Consider the following 13,971-nt stretch of genomic DNA (forward strand, 5'->3'; position numbering starts at 1 on the left):
CACACATGTATATGCATATACATACAAGGTATATACATACATGTATACACACATACATATGTGTACATATACACTTCCTGCACACACATGCACACAATATACATATGCACATATATACACATGTATGTATGTATATATAGATATATATGGTATGATATGTCGTATCATACATCATATCATATCATTTCATGTTATGTCATGTCATGTCATGCCAAACTGTCAAATATCATGTAATATAATAAAATTTCATATTATATTATATCATGTCACATCATGTCATGTGACATCACATCACATCATGCTATATCATACCATATCATATCATATCATATTGTATTATATTATAAACCTTCAATTCCCAAAAGATTAATGATTATTGATTTGGGAAATCAGGCAGCAGCTTCCAGGGGGAAATTTCCTCAACCACCTACATTTTGCAGAAGTAAGGACACCACAGTAGAACTAGAGGACTAAGGCTTTACTATACATGAAGAGAAGATTCAGATACTGCCCAAGGCTCAGAATGTGGGTTCTAGGTGCTCAAGCAATGTAATGTTAATTGTGTTAATAAGAGTTAAAAATATCTTCCCCACCCTTTAACGGGCCTTCCTATTAAAGGAAGTTTGATTAGATTTGTTTTATAGGAAGGCTCTCACCTTTTGTTAATTTCTAATGCACTGATTCTCAAGGGCTGTGAGGGCCTCTGGCTCTGGAAAGTGTATAAATACTCTGTGATGAGGTTTCACTTTGGGGCTTACTCATTGGAAGTGTTTTGGTGAGAGGAGACTGTATAAGGAGCCCTCCAACTTTGAAAACCCACATGTTGGTGCTTCTCTCTTTTGTAACTATGTATGTATCACTTACGCTCAAACAGTTGGAAGCCCTGTCTGTTGATCTTTATTTCTCTATGTTTTCTCTGAAGTTCATGGTGCTGACTTTTCCCTCTGAACTAAGTGAATGATATATTTGCTTGATTAAAGTAGATTGTTGACCCCTTAAAAGTTGCTTTCTTTTTAGTAAAGCAGATCTAAAAATCTGTCCAGCAGGCCCCCCTACGTATGTTGGGGTCCTTTGCTATTACCTCTATGGCATAGTTGGAGTCCATCCTGTTACAAAGAGTACAGATGGAAGGTTCATAAGAGGGTACATAACACCACAATCTTTCCTGGGGATGGGTAATTAAAGAAATTTGATGGCTTAATGAAGTCCTCCTGTGAGTTGGTTTTTTCTTTTCTACTTTTTCGTGTGTGGTGGAGGAAATTTCAAGTCCTTTCATAACTGCTATGCATATTATTCATCGAGAAATTTTGTGAGATGAGAGTCATTGTTATTTATTTGGAGGAAAATATAAAAATGAACTGCATATTCCAGATAGAGGAAAACAGACAAAGAAAGTAATTGTCCCTTCATTACCAAAGCACTCATGTTCAGTGCATGTGAACACAGAATTCCTGATGGTGGAGAGGGTGAAGTATGGCTAATAAGATATAAAATATAATTCTAGGAACACTGAGGAGAGGAAAAAATTCAATGTCATATTTTCCTCAAAGAGCTTAAAATAGAGTAAAGCATATAAGTCACATGTGTGAATAACTTTAATACAAAGCACTATGTAATTAATTCTACAAGAGGATTGAAAGATATTATAGGAGCTTAGTCAAATAAAACTTCTTGGTAGAGAAATTAGGGAAGGCATCTTACAAGAGGTAATCTTTGATCTGAGCAAAGTAGCATTGTTGAGACAGATGTATGAAGACAAGGTGGAGGAGGTGATTATAGGCAGAAGAAATAACATGAAAAATTTGAAGCAGTGAGTGTAGGACATATGATAAATGAAGAATAGCTATTATTATTACTTCTATTGTTATTGCTATTGCTGCTACTGCTACTACTAGTACTACTACTACTACTACTGCTCTTATCACTACTGCTACAATCGCCACTACTATCACTACTACCACTACCACCACTACTACTGACACAACCATTCCTATTACTACTACTACTACTACTACTACTACTACTACTACTACTACTACTACCACCACCACCACTACCACCACCATTACTATTACTATAAGAATGCCATACAGTAATGTAGACAGTAATTGCAGTCTACATTTGTATGAAGACAGTGAAGTTCAAAAGAAGGCACAGAAGGGAGACATTTTGGGAACTATCAATGACAAGAATAGAAAATTGATCTGGAGTAGGGGGCATGAGATATGAGTAGGGAGCCACATTGATGCTTTAAGAGTGGGTGATTAAAAGAATGATGATAAAATTAATAAAAATATAAAGGTCAGGAGGAAAAGTTTAAATAGAAATTGGTAAATCTGTTTTAAATATATTGAATTTAAAGTGCTAGGATCTCCATATGGGGATTTCTATTTGTAAACAAGAAATTATTAGAAATATTACACTGAAATTCAGGGTCAAGAGAATCATGTGAATTGCGTGTGTGTGTGTGTGTGTGTGTGTGTGTGTGTGTGTGTGTGTGTGTAAAAGAACCAAAGACATAGTGTCCCTTATATAGTCCACATATAAGGGACAGGAAATGGAAGAATAGCTAATAAAAGAGACTAGTAGAAAAAAAACGGATAAGAATCAGGCTAGTGAAACGTCATGGAATCAAGGTACACAAGTTTCAACAAAAAGGCTCTTAAAATTTTTTCTGATGTGTCTATCACTTTATTATCAATTATCTTATTTCAACTACAAAATAAATACTCATAATAATGGGCATAAGTTTTACACATACAATATAGAAATCTGATTACTTAAAAATTTAAAGAAGGAGGCAGGATTCAAAATTTGTGACAATATATGTCTTATTTGATATTTTTATTAAATAACAAATTCCTACATTTATGGTAAGGCAAGCAATTTTAGAAACTCTCAACTTTCTCAGTTTATGATTGAGGAAAATCAGACCTGAAGTGATTAAGGTATTTCCCCAATATTACACAGGTAGCCAGTGTCAGAGATGGAATCAAACTCTCTTTATTTGACTCCAAATTCAGTGTTCTTTCCTGTAAGATCACAGGACACATTGTAGCCTGGGAAACATCAAGTTGTCTCAAATTAAATGTTATTAATAGAATTCTGATATCTGTGTAATAATGTTTCCTGTTTTTCTCTCTTTAAGCTTTTAAGTAGATACAATTCAAATAGCAGAATGACGTTGACTTTCCTCTTTCACTGCAATGCAGATCTGATTTGAAGCAAAAGCAGACTTCAGAGAATATATAAATATGTCGTAAATTACCTGAATATTTCATCAGTCCTTTTCAGAAAAAAATGAAATAAAGGAAAAATCAATCATTAGACAATTCATAGATTTCTCTAACACTGAAAAAAAAAAGTCTGGGTTAACATTCAAAATGGATTACACTTGCATTCTCAATGAGGTTGGTGCATTCATTTGCATGTCAGATTTTCCCAGCATGAGATGACTTCTCTTTTTTAAGCAAAATGTATGCTGGACTGTAACCTCTATTATTAAAAATGATTGACTATTACAGTGCCAGTGCTTTTAAGGCAAAATGCCACTGTACTCTATTTTGTCTGGGAGATTATTTCTGTGCCTGTCCCAGAAGAATACTAAAACATTGGGCCAATTTAAAATTCTTTGTAGAATGACAGACACAAAAAAAGACATTATGATTCATCTCATTCAACAACCTCATCATATTGACGAGGAAACTGAGGCTCAAAGAGGTCAAAAATGAGTTGTCCGATGTTACATGATAGTTCTCATTTAATAAGAAAGGAAACTTGCCAAGCTTAAAATGTTTAGAAGGGACACTTAAATTACATGAATTTGCAACAGACTGGCTAAGGTATCTAAACTCAAGTTATATTCTGTCTAGGCATTTTCATTGGAAAAAATAGCAATTTCTACTGATAAAATTAACTAAATGGGTTAATTTTATTTTTCCCAAATTATTTAAGTATATGTTTAACCTTATGGAGGAATGCAGAAGAGTAAAGTGGGAAAATACCAAATCTTACTTAAATACTTTAAGAATTCTTGATTTTCTCAAAATGGTTATTTTCTCTAGAAAGAACACTCCTCACAACCTCTCAATAACAGAGCAGATGATTCTTAGGAGTTGATGGGGTCCAATATATATTTATAATTTTTCTGCCAAATCTGCTTATGAGAATATTAAATTTAGGCTTACCTTTGACAATAAACATGCTATATTTCACTGAGCTTAATCTAGAAACCTTTCCAGGTTTTGAGGAAAGCCTAGAATATGTGTTTGGATAGCTTTTGACAATCTAGAATCAACTCTATAATATTGAGAGTTGTAGGAATAGGACCTGGGTTAAAATCAATTGAACTGCAACAGATTATTTCAGAATATATTTCAGCTCCATTCAGACATAACTGAGCTGCCTATTTTCAGATTAGCACAGAGCCTTGCCTTCAAAACATCAAATCAAAATAAAATAATCAAGTTATCAAATCCAGGGCTGAAATATGATCATCATTGTTTAAGATTTTGGAAAATGATATAGTTTCTTTTATTGTGTGAGTTAAGATGACACATGGCACATGCTGATAGCTAAGTAAGATGAGTTCTCCATGTTAGCTTTTGCAAAGGAATCTGTATTTGCATAATTGCATTCAAAAACCTCGTTTTTCTCCAAACCAGAATTAGCACATTAGCTGTAGTCTAAGTCTAAAATGCATACATACTATCAAGGAATGCAACACAGTACTTCAAAGACATGTTGCACATAATTCCTTTGGATGACAATGAAATTGTTAGGCCATTTAAACGTGCCTGATATATGCAAAATGGTTCCAAATGAAAGTATTAAATAACTTTATGCACATATATATGAGATTATACAAAAGTTGTAACAGATGAAAAGGTCAATACAACAAACAATTATATTGAGGTAAGTAATAATCATAATTATTAATACTTGAATTTATATTAGTTGTTTTATACATTTGCATACTATATGCACATATATAATCAATATATTTAGATTAGTGCTTTATGGATAAAGATAAAAAATATATTTAGCATTTTTTTATTTCAAATGTTCTTTACAACAAACCTATTAAAAGTTTTTTGTTTGTTTCTGCTTTTTTGTTTTTTTGCTACTGAATTTCAACTATATTTGAAAGAAGAGGGATTTGGAAAGATTTGGGGTCAATGCTGAGATTTTAGGACATCATACCCAAGATGTAGAGATGAGGAGAGAGACTATTTTAGGTGTCAGGAACAGTCAGACATATGATATGTATTGTCTTGTTTGAAGAACATCCAGGAACCAGTGTCACTGTATTGAAAGTTATGAGGTATAGTGTAAAGTATGAAGACAAGAAAGATAGATGAAAGCTAAATTATGAAAGATTGAACACCAGAGAATTTTGTATTTGATGCTGCAGGAAATATAGAGTCACTGCATTTCGTTAATAAGAGGTAGTGACATAGTTGGGCCTGTGCTTTAGGAAAATCTCTTTTATGGATGAATGGGGGATGGACTTGCTTGGGGAAAAGACATGTAGCAGGCAGACCAACCAGCAGTCTATTGTAGTAGTCCAGAACTGATGTAAAGAAGGTCTGTGTTAGTATCAGATGAGGGAAAGGGACATATTTGAGAGATTTTGGAAAATTCAAATCAATAGGCCTTGGCAACAGATCAGATAGGAGGAGAGAGTGTGAGGAGTTGAGGATGACATTTAGAGTGCAAAGTGGAGGTCCCAGAAGACGGTAACTCCCCTAAACTATAATAGAGGTTTCAAAGAAGAGAAGACTTAACGGAAAAGGTAATCAGTTCATTTTTGATCATATTGAGTTTAAGAGGTTTACTGGATATACAGATTTAAATGTCTGATAAGCAGTTGGTGATGCAAACCTGAAAGTCAGCAGAGAGAATGATGGTGAATAAGTAAATTTGAGAATTATTAGCATAGAGATCGGAATTGAATCCATAGGAGTTAACAAGACCATGAAGTGAGAGGAAGTTCAGAGGGAGAAAAGAGGGCTCAGGACAGAGACTCAAGGTTACTGGGCATTACATGAATGGGGATACAGAAAAGGAGACTGAGGAGTGGTCAGACATGTAGAAAGAGAATTTGGGAAGAATGTTATCCTTTCATAAAATATATAATTTATTTATTTTTCAGTTTGCAACATTCTCTTCCACAAGAATTTGAATTCAAAATTTTCTCCCCATCTCTCTCCACTCCCCACCCGAGGACAGCCTACACCTCACCGAAACCTTTCTCCAATCTGTCCATCCTTCTATTACTCACCCTTCATCCATTCCCCCTCCCCTTACTTTCCTGTAGGGCAAAATAGATTTCCATACTTCATTGCCTGTATATCTTAATTTCCAGTTGCAGATAAAACAATTTTTAACATTCATTCTTAAAGTTTTGAGTTCCATACTCTCTCCCTCCCTCTCCACTCACCCTCATTGAGAAAACAAGCAATTCAATATAGGTCATACATGTGTAACAAGGCAAAGCACTTCCATAATAGTTCTGTTGTAAAAGGCTAATCACATTTCCCTCTGTCTTATCCTGCTCTTCATTTATTCCATCCTCTCCTTTGACCTGTCCTCCCACAATAGTGTTTGTATCTGATTATCCCTTTCCCAAATTTACTGTCCCTTCTATTATCTTCCCTCTCCTATTCAGTTCCCCCTTGTCTTACTGCAGGGTAAAATAGATTTCCACATCCAATTGAGTGTGTGTTATTTCCTCCTTAAGCCAAATCCAATGAGAGTAAGGGTCAATTATTTCCTTTCATCTCCCCCATCTTCCCATCCACTGTAAAAGCTCTTTCTTCTCTCTTTTATGTGAGATGATTTGCTACATTCTACCTTTCCTTTTCTCTTTCTCCTAGTGCATACCATTCAATAGTAAATTTTATTTTTTTAGATATTCTCACTTCATATTTAGCTCACCCTGTGCCCTCTGTCTATATACATATATAATATATGTATATATATGTATATACACACAAACATACACACATATACATATATAGAGAAATAAAAACACACATACACTCATATATGTATGCATGCTTACACGTATAATATACACATACATACATATCCATACATACCTGCTCACACACACACACACACACACACACACACACACACACACATATATATTCCCTCTAATTACTCTAGTATTGAAAAATGTCTCATGAGTTACAAATAACGTCTTTCCATGTAGGAGTGTAAACAGTTCAACTTTAAGGAGTTCCTTAAGGGTTCTCTTTCCTGTTTACCTTTTCATGTTTCTCTTGATTCTTGAATTTGCAAGTCAAATTTTCCATTTAGCTCTGGTATTTTCAACAAGAATGCTTGAAGTCCTCTATTTCAATGAAATTCCATTTTTCCCCCTGAAGTATTATACTCCATTTTGCTGGGTAGGTGATTCTTGGTTTTAATCCTATCTCCTTTGACCTCTGGAATATCATATTTCAAGCCCTTTGATCCCTTAATGTAGAAGCTGCTAAATGCTATGTTGTCCTGATTGTATTTCCACAATACTTGCATTGTTTCTTTGTGGCTGCTTGTAATATTTGCTCCTTCACCTGGGAATTCTGGAATTTGGCTACAATACTCCTGGAAGATTTCCTTTTGGGATCTCTTTGAGGAGGTAATTGGTAGATTTTTTCAATATTTTTTTTGCCCTCTGGTTCTAGAATATCAGAAAAGTTTTCCTTGATAATTTCTTGGAAGATGAGATGTAGGCTCTTTTTTCAACACTGTTTTCAGGTAGACCAATAATTTTTGAATTATTTCTCCTGGATCTATTTTGCAGGTCAGTTGTTTTTCCAGTGGGGTATTTCACGTTACCTTCTATTTTTTCATTCTTTTGGTTTTGTTTTACAATTTCTTGGTTTCTCATAAGGTCATCAGCTTCCATCTGCTCCAGTCCAATTTTTAAAGAACTGTTTTCTTCAGTAAGCTTTTGAACCTCCTTTTCCGTTTGGTTAATTCTGCTTTTTAAAACATTCTTCTCCTCACTGGCTTTTTGAACTTCTTTTGCCAGTTGACTTAGTCTATTTTTAAAGGTGTTATTTTCTTCAGCACTTTTTTGGATCTCCTTTAGCAAGCTGTTGACTTGTTTTTCATGATTTTCTTGCATTGCTCTCATTTCTCTTCCCAATTTTTCCTCCCCCTCTCCTACTTGACTTTTAAAATACTTTTTGATCTCTTCCATGGCCTGAGACCATTGCATATTTTTTTGAGGTTTTGCATGTAGAAGCCGTGACTTTAATGTCTTCCTCTGATATGTTTTGTTCTTCCTCATCCAAAAGCATGGAACAAAATACCTTTTCACCAAGAAAGTAACCTTCCATAGTCTTTCCCCTCCTTTTATGGGCATTTTCCCAGCCAATTCCTTGACTTTTGAGTATTTTGTCAAGTGGAAGGTATACTCTAGGGACCCATAAGTTTTCAGTTCCTCCAAGGTGGCACAGTCAAAGAAGAGGAGTTTACTCCTCTCCTAGCCTGCACTTTGGTCTGTGAGCAACCACAAATACTCTTTTCTTGCCTTGGATTTGAGAATAGAATTCCCTCTCCCTAGTCACTTTCAATTTCACCACACCAGCACTCCTCCTCACCACAGTTCCACTACTCAGAACTGAGACTGATCAGCTACTTGATTCCCCCAGAGTCTTTAGAGTGAGAGCTCCAAAATGGAAACTGCTGACATTCTAGGGCCAGAGCTGGGGCCCCATGGAGCTTCCCTCTCACTCAGGTAAAAGAGTTTTCTTATTGACCTTTGAATCTGTCTTTGGCATTTGTGGGTTGAGTAATCTGGGAACTGCAGCTTCTACTTTGGATTCCATGCCCTGAAGCCTGCTCCAGTCCTGTCCCTGCCATGCTGCACAGCCAAGGTTGGAATGTGTTCAGCTCTGAGCCTGGTGCAGTAGACCTGTATTGGGTTGGAAATCCATTTTACCCTGTCTCTTTGTGACTTCTGCAACTCTAGCATTTGTTTAGAGTAATTTTTTATAGGTATTTCATGAACTATGTGGGGAGGAGAGCAGGTCTGTCCTTCTTCTCTGTCATCTTGGCTCTGTCCCCAAAGACTATTAACCTGGAAGCCCAGAGATTATCAAGGAGAAGAAAGACATTAACAGTGCCCAAGTTTATGAGTGGTAAGAAGAATGAGAATTGATCAAAAATTGGATTTGGCAGTGAAGAGATCATTGGCATGTGTGGAAAGAGTGGTTTTGGTGGAAGGATGAGGTTAGAAGTCTGTAGAGAATTAAGAAGATACTGAGAAGAGAAGTGGAGAGACCTATTTAAAATAACCTCATGGAGGTTAGTCACAAAAGGCAGAAGTGATTCAGGAAGATAGCAGAGATGGAAGGATCAAGAAAAATGTTTTTTGAGGATAGCAGAAACAGGAATGCTCATAAACGGAATAGAAAAGCAGTCAGTTGACAGGGAAGGATCAAAGATAAGTAAGAGAGTAGGGATGATAGAGAGTGTAATCTCCTGGAGTAGAATGGAAAAGGATCATTTGTGCAGGTAGAGAGGCTTGTCATGGAAAGGAGAAGGGACACTTCTTCCTGTGACACAGGAGTGAAGAAAAAAAGTAGTGGTAGAAAGCCTCTGTGTGATTTGAGATGAAGAGGAGGCAAGATGGAGCTCTTAGCAAATGGCAGCATTTTTTTCAGTGAAATATGAATATTCTTAGTTGGGAGAGTGGCAAGAGGGAGAACAATGTGATATTTGAGGAGAGATGAAAAAGCTTGGAAGAGCAGCTGTTGTGAATAGGACAATGAATTGATTAAGCAACTATAGAAGTATTGTCTATCAAAAGTGAGGATCCAGTTGATGGTACGAAACATCAATTTTTAGTGGTACTAATCAGAATGTGTAGCACCAACATGATATTCACAGCACCGATAGAAACCATGAACATGCTGATGCAATTCTGCATCACAAAATACAACAGACTCTCCACATGGAAGATAGAACCAAAACATTTATTCAGACACCAGAAACCCAAACACCAACACCAGAAAGCCAAATCCATCATAGTAACAAATAAATCTATACAGAATAACCATGCAGAGGTCAATACCATCCCCAAGCCTCCCCTATGTTAGGCTTCCCACAAATCAGCTTTCTTAAACAAATCACAAACAAGCTCTCTCACTCACACTAGCTCCCTGCCTTTCCCAGGTCTGATTGATCTCTTGAGTACTTTCAAAGTGATATATGAAAAGATGGTATAAAAATAACTGTCACTTGCTAAGACCATGGTATAGGAACCAGTAATCCACAAGTCAATGTTTTCAGAATTCTTAGGCAATCTATGGAAACTGCTGAAATTGAAACGACCATACAAGAAAAAGTCACCCAGAACACAGCATCAGGATGAAAAATTTTCAAGTCTCCAAGTGCAGGTCTGTTTTCCAGAATCTGTGTCCAAAGAAACAAATGAAGAGATCAAAAATAGCAAAAATAGTGAAAAGCACTTTGGTTGAGAGCCTTCCAAGGGAAGAACAATTACCTAGGGTCAAATTGAAGTGACAGGTTTATGTGCGAGCAGGAATGGAAGCAGCTGATGTATTTAAAATCAGATCACCTACAATAACATTATAAATTTTACCCTGTCCTGGGACAGATGAGAAGTAACAATAGTTTATCACTAGATTTCAGGGTGGCAACTTTGAAACCACAGGCTTCTACCTGAAATACCATAGACATCTTCTGCATGTGTCTTAGTAACACTTCTTCAGTGAGGTTGTTCTTAGACAAAAATATGCTGATAGACATCACGCTGCAGCCTCCACCTGGAGTCCAGTTCAATCCCCTGTTCATAGGGTGGAGTATCTGTACCTCTGGCATATCCTAGATTTTCTGGGGCAAATTTGATAACTTTCATATAAATTATACTCCAAGTAAATGTTAGGATTCACATCTAAATTAAACTCCAGTTTGCACCTCCAAGGATAGGATCTTTTTTTTTCTGAATAAGGAAGGGGTACAGCCACACTCCAGACTTTATCAGCATCTGAAGTCTCTAAATTCCAAGTACAGTTATTCTGGTCTGGTCTAAGGACAGAGACTAGGCCTTTGTCCACACCTATTCCTGAATCATCTGGAAGAGAATTCTTTTAGAAAGAGACTGTTATATTTGTGTACTGAGAATACACTTGGAAGATTATAAATGTGATGTTGCTTGCATTAAAGATGCAATACAGCTTCTGGCAACGGCTTTTTGAGCAAGAAGCATCTAAATTTTCCCAAAGAAAATTCAAGAAGACCCAAGCTAGAGTTCACTGGGATCTCAGATGCAATCATGCCCCAACACCATCCCAAAAGAGTCAAGTATAGGGGCCTGAGCAGCCCCATGGTGGTTCAAGAGCCTCTCTAGGCTGGGATGCCCCAGCTTTCCAGTCTCACTACTTCCACCTCCTCCATGCAGCTGGTCAGTTCAGAGTATGTGACAAGGCTCTGGGGGGAGTAGGAAAAGGATGAAAGTAGAGAGTGGCTGTAAGTCTCTTCAAGAAAGACTCAACACACTATACACACACACACACACACATATAGACATACATATATATATATACACACACACACATATTGTATATGTATATACATATATGTATATACTTGTAAGTATATGTGTGCATACACACACACACACACACACACACACACACACACACACTTGTATGTGGGCAGGAGTTAAAGGACAGAAGAAAACTGAAATAGTCGCAGAACTCATTGAGGAAGGAAGTGGAATAACCTGGACCTGAAAAATCAAACAGTAAGATTTTGATTAGATGAAAAATGTAGATTGTATGATCTTCAAAGGAAGAGAGATTACTGAGTAATCGTGGTAAGGGGAGTAGATGAAAGTGGCTATCTATCTATCTATCATCTATCTATCTATCTATCTATCTATCTATCTATCTATCTATCTATCTATCTATCATCTATCTATCTATCATCTATCTATCTATCTATCTATCTATCTATCTATCTATCTATCTATCTATCTATCTATCTATCTATCTATGCAGTCCTGTATTCCCATGGATCTGAGGTACTGTCCACGCTACATCTTGATAAAGAGCATGAGTATAAGGGAGATGTCTCCTTCAGTGTCATGACAGACTAAGTGCTCCTCAAGCTAGATGTACCTTCTACAGTGGAGCATATGCATCACTGCTCCTCTTGGAATGGCTAGTGCGGATTCATGAATGCATGGGCCTGGTATAGTGTATAGAGCATGGTCCATTTCTGGATTCAAATCCCATCTCTGAAATAGTCTGGTTATGTGAAACTAGGCAATTCACTTAACCTGTCAATGAAGTAGGTAATTATTAGAAAATAAATTGTATTGTATTTGCTAATATACTTGCTAGAGGTAGTTTTCTCAACAGGAGTTCCTCATACCAATGAAATCTTAGTCTGGAGCCAAAGTCTGTTAGTAATATTGATTTAAAGTTTGATCTACTTACTGTGGTTACCAAGAACATAATTTGGGAAAAGAAATGTATAAGTAAATTTTTGCCTATTTTTGTAAAGAATTCAAATATTATAGTTGCTGATTGTTCTTTGAATTTTTAATACAACTTATCAGTTTTGGGGAATTCATATGTTGCTTTCTGCTTCTGAGACATGGCTATTCTGTTTTTTTATTTCTATGTCCTGTTCTGTTAATCTGAATTAAATAAATATTTTTCATATTTTCATCAATTTCATATAATGTTTTGTTGTTATATAATTGTAAAAACTAGTTTCTGGTAGGTTATTTTATTTTTTTCCCTATGCACTATAGCTCCCTTAATTTTATTTTTAAAAATTTTGGTTATTTGATTTTCCTCCTTTTTTTTTTTTTTGTCAAATAGTCAGAGTTTCTCTATCATTGTTCAGAGCTTTTTCAGTTGTATCTGACTCTTCCTGACCCTATTTGGGGTTTTCTTGGCAAAGTTACTAGATTGGTTTGCCATTTTCTTCTCTAGTTCATTTTAGAGATGAGAAACTGAGACAAACAGAGTTAAGTGACTTACTCAGGGCGTCACACAGCTTGCAAGTCTCTAAGGCTGGATTTGAACTCTGGTCTTCCTGATCCCAAGCCCAAAACTCTAGACTCTGCACCTACTAGTTGTCTCATGGATTATAAAGCATGTGTCTAGCATTACTGTATCTTTTTTTCTATTTATGTGTGTTCATAAGCCTTGGCACACGAATCCTCACAACTGCGAAAAATATCCATATTCTTTAATATGTGCCTTTAATAATATGTTGATTTATTAGTAGTCAAAGGTCTATTATAAATATTTTCTGTTATTCCCTTCAGATACTTAACTTCTTTTTGTTTTTTTGTGCGTGTATTAAATATGCCTTACTCTAAATGAGGTATTTTTATATCCTAAAGAATTATTGACTTGCTGCCTAAGTTTCTTTGATTTTGTTAGATTTTCCTGAAACAATCTAAAGTTTGCTGCCTCATATATATTTAGAGATTACACATACACACACACACACACACACACAAATATGATGCTCTTATGTAAAATATTGTTCCCTGCTAATCTCTTAACTGAATCTTCTTTGTTGTTGTTTCATGTTAATTAATATCCACTTGGAAATCTCAAAGAGACCACCATGACAAGTTCAGTTGGTAATGAAGGATTTGTTCAAATTGAGAACATTCAAGAATTATTCACACATGTGCAATTTATTGAACTGGTTTGTTTTTGATCTGGTGATTTATGCATATATTTACCTCTTGGTAACTATACTAGCTACTCCTCTCCCTTCCAGTGTCAAGGTGAAATATCAGCCTCTTGTATAGGGGCTATATCAGAGGATAATGAATCCTAAAAAGCAAGGGAGTAAGTCTAAAAGGAATGACAGAGTTCAATAAACATGTTTAAATCTTAAAAGTTTATAAAACAAAGGATAATAATAAAAATAAATAATAAAAATGGTAGTTCCCCA

The 13,971-nt window shown here is 35.8% G+C and overlaps 1 pseudogene; it reads right to left on the reverse strand.

Annotated features, from left to right (window-relative positions):
* Nucleotides 1-10,400: 10,400 nt before the first annotated feature.
* Nucleotides 10,401-11,370, reverse strand: LOC140502578 (transmembrane 7 superfamily member 3 pseudogene; annotated as a pseudogene).
* Nucleotides 11,371-13,971: the final 2,601 nt, after the last annotated feature.

This window comes from Notamacropus eugenii, chromosome 4 (genome assembly GCF_028372415.1).
Source record: "Notamacropus eugenii isolate mMacEug1 chromosome 4, mMacEug1.pri_v2, whole genome shotgun sequence".
NCBI classification, from domain to species: Eukaryota; Metazoa; Chordata; class Mammalia; order Diprotodontia; family Macropodidae; genus Notamacropus; species Notamacropus eugenii.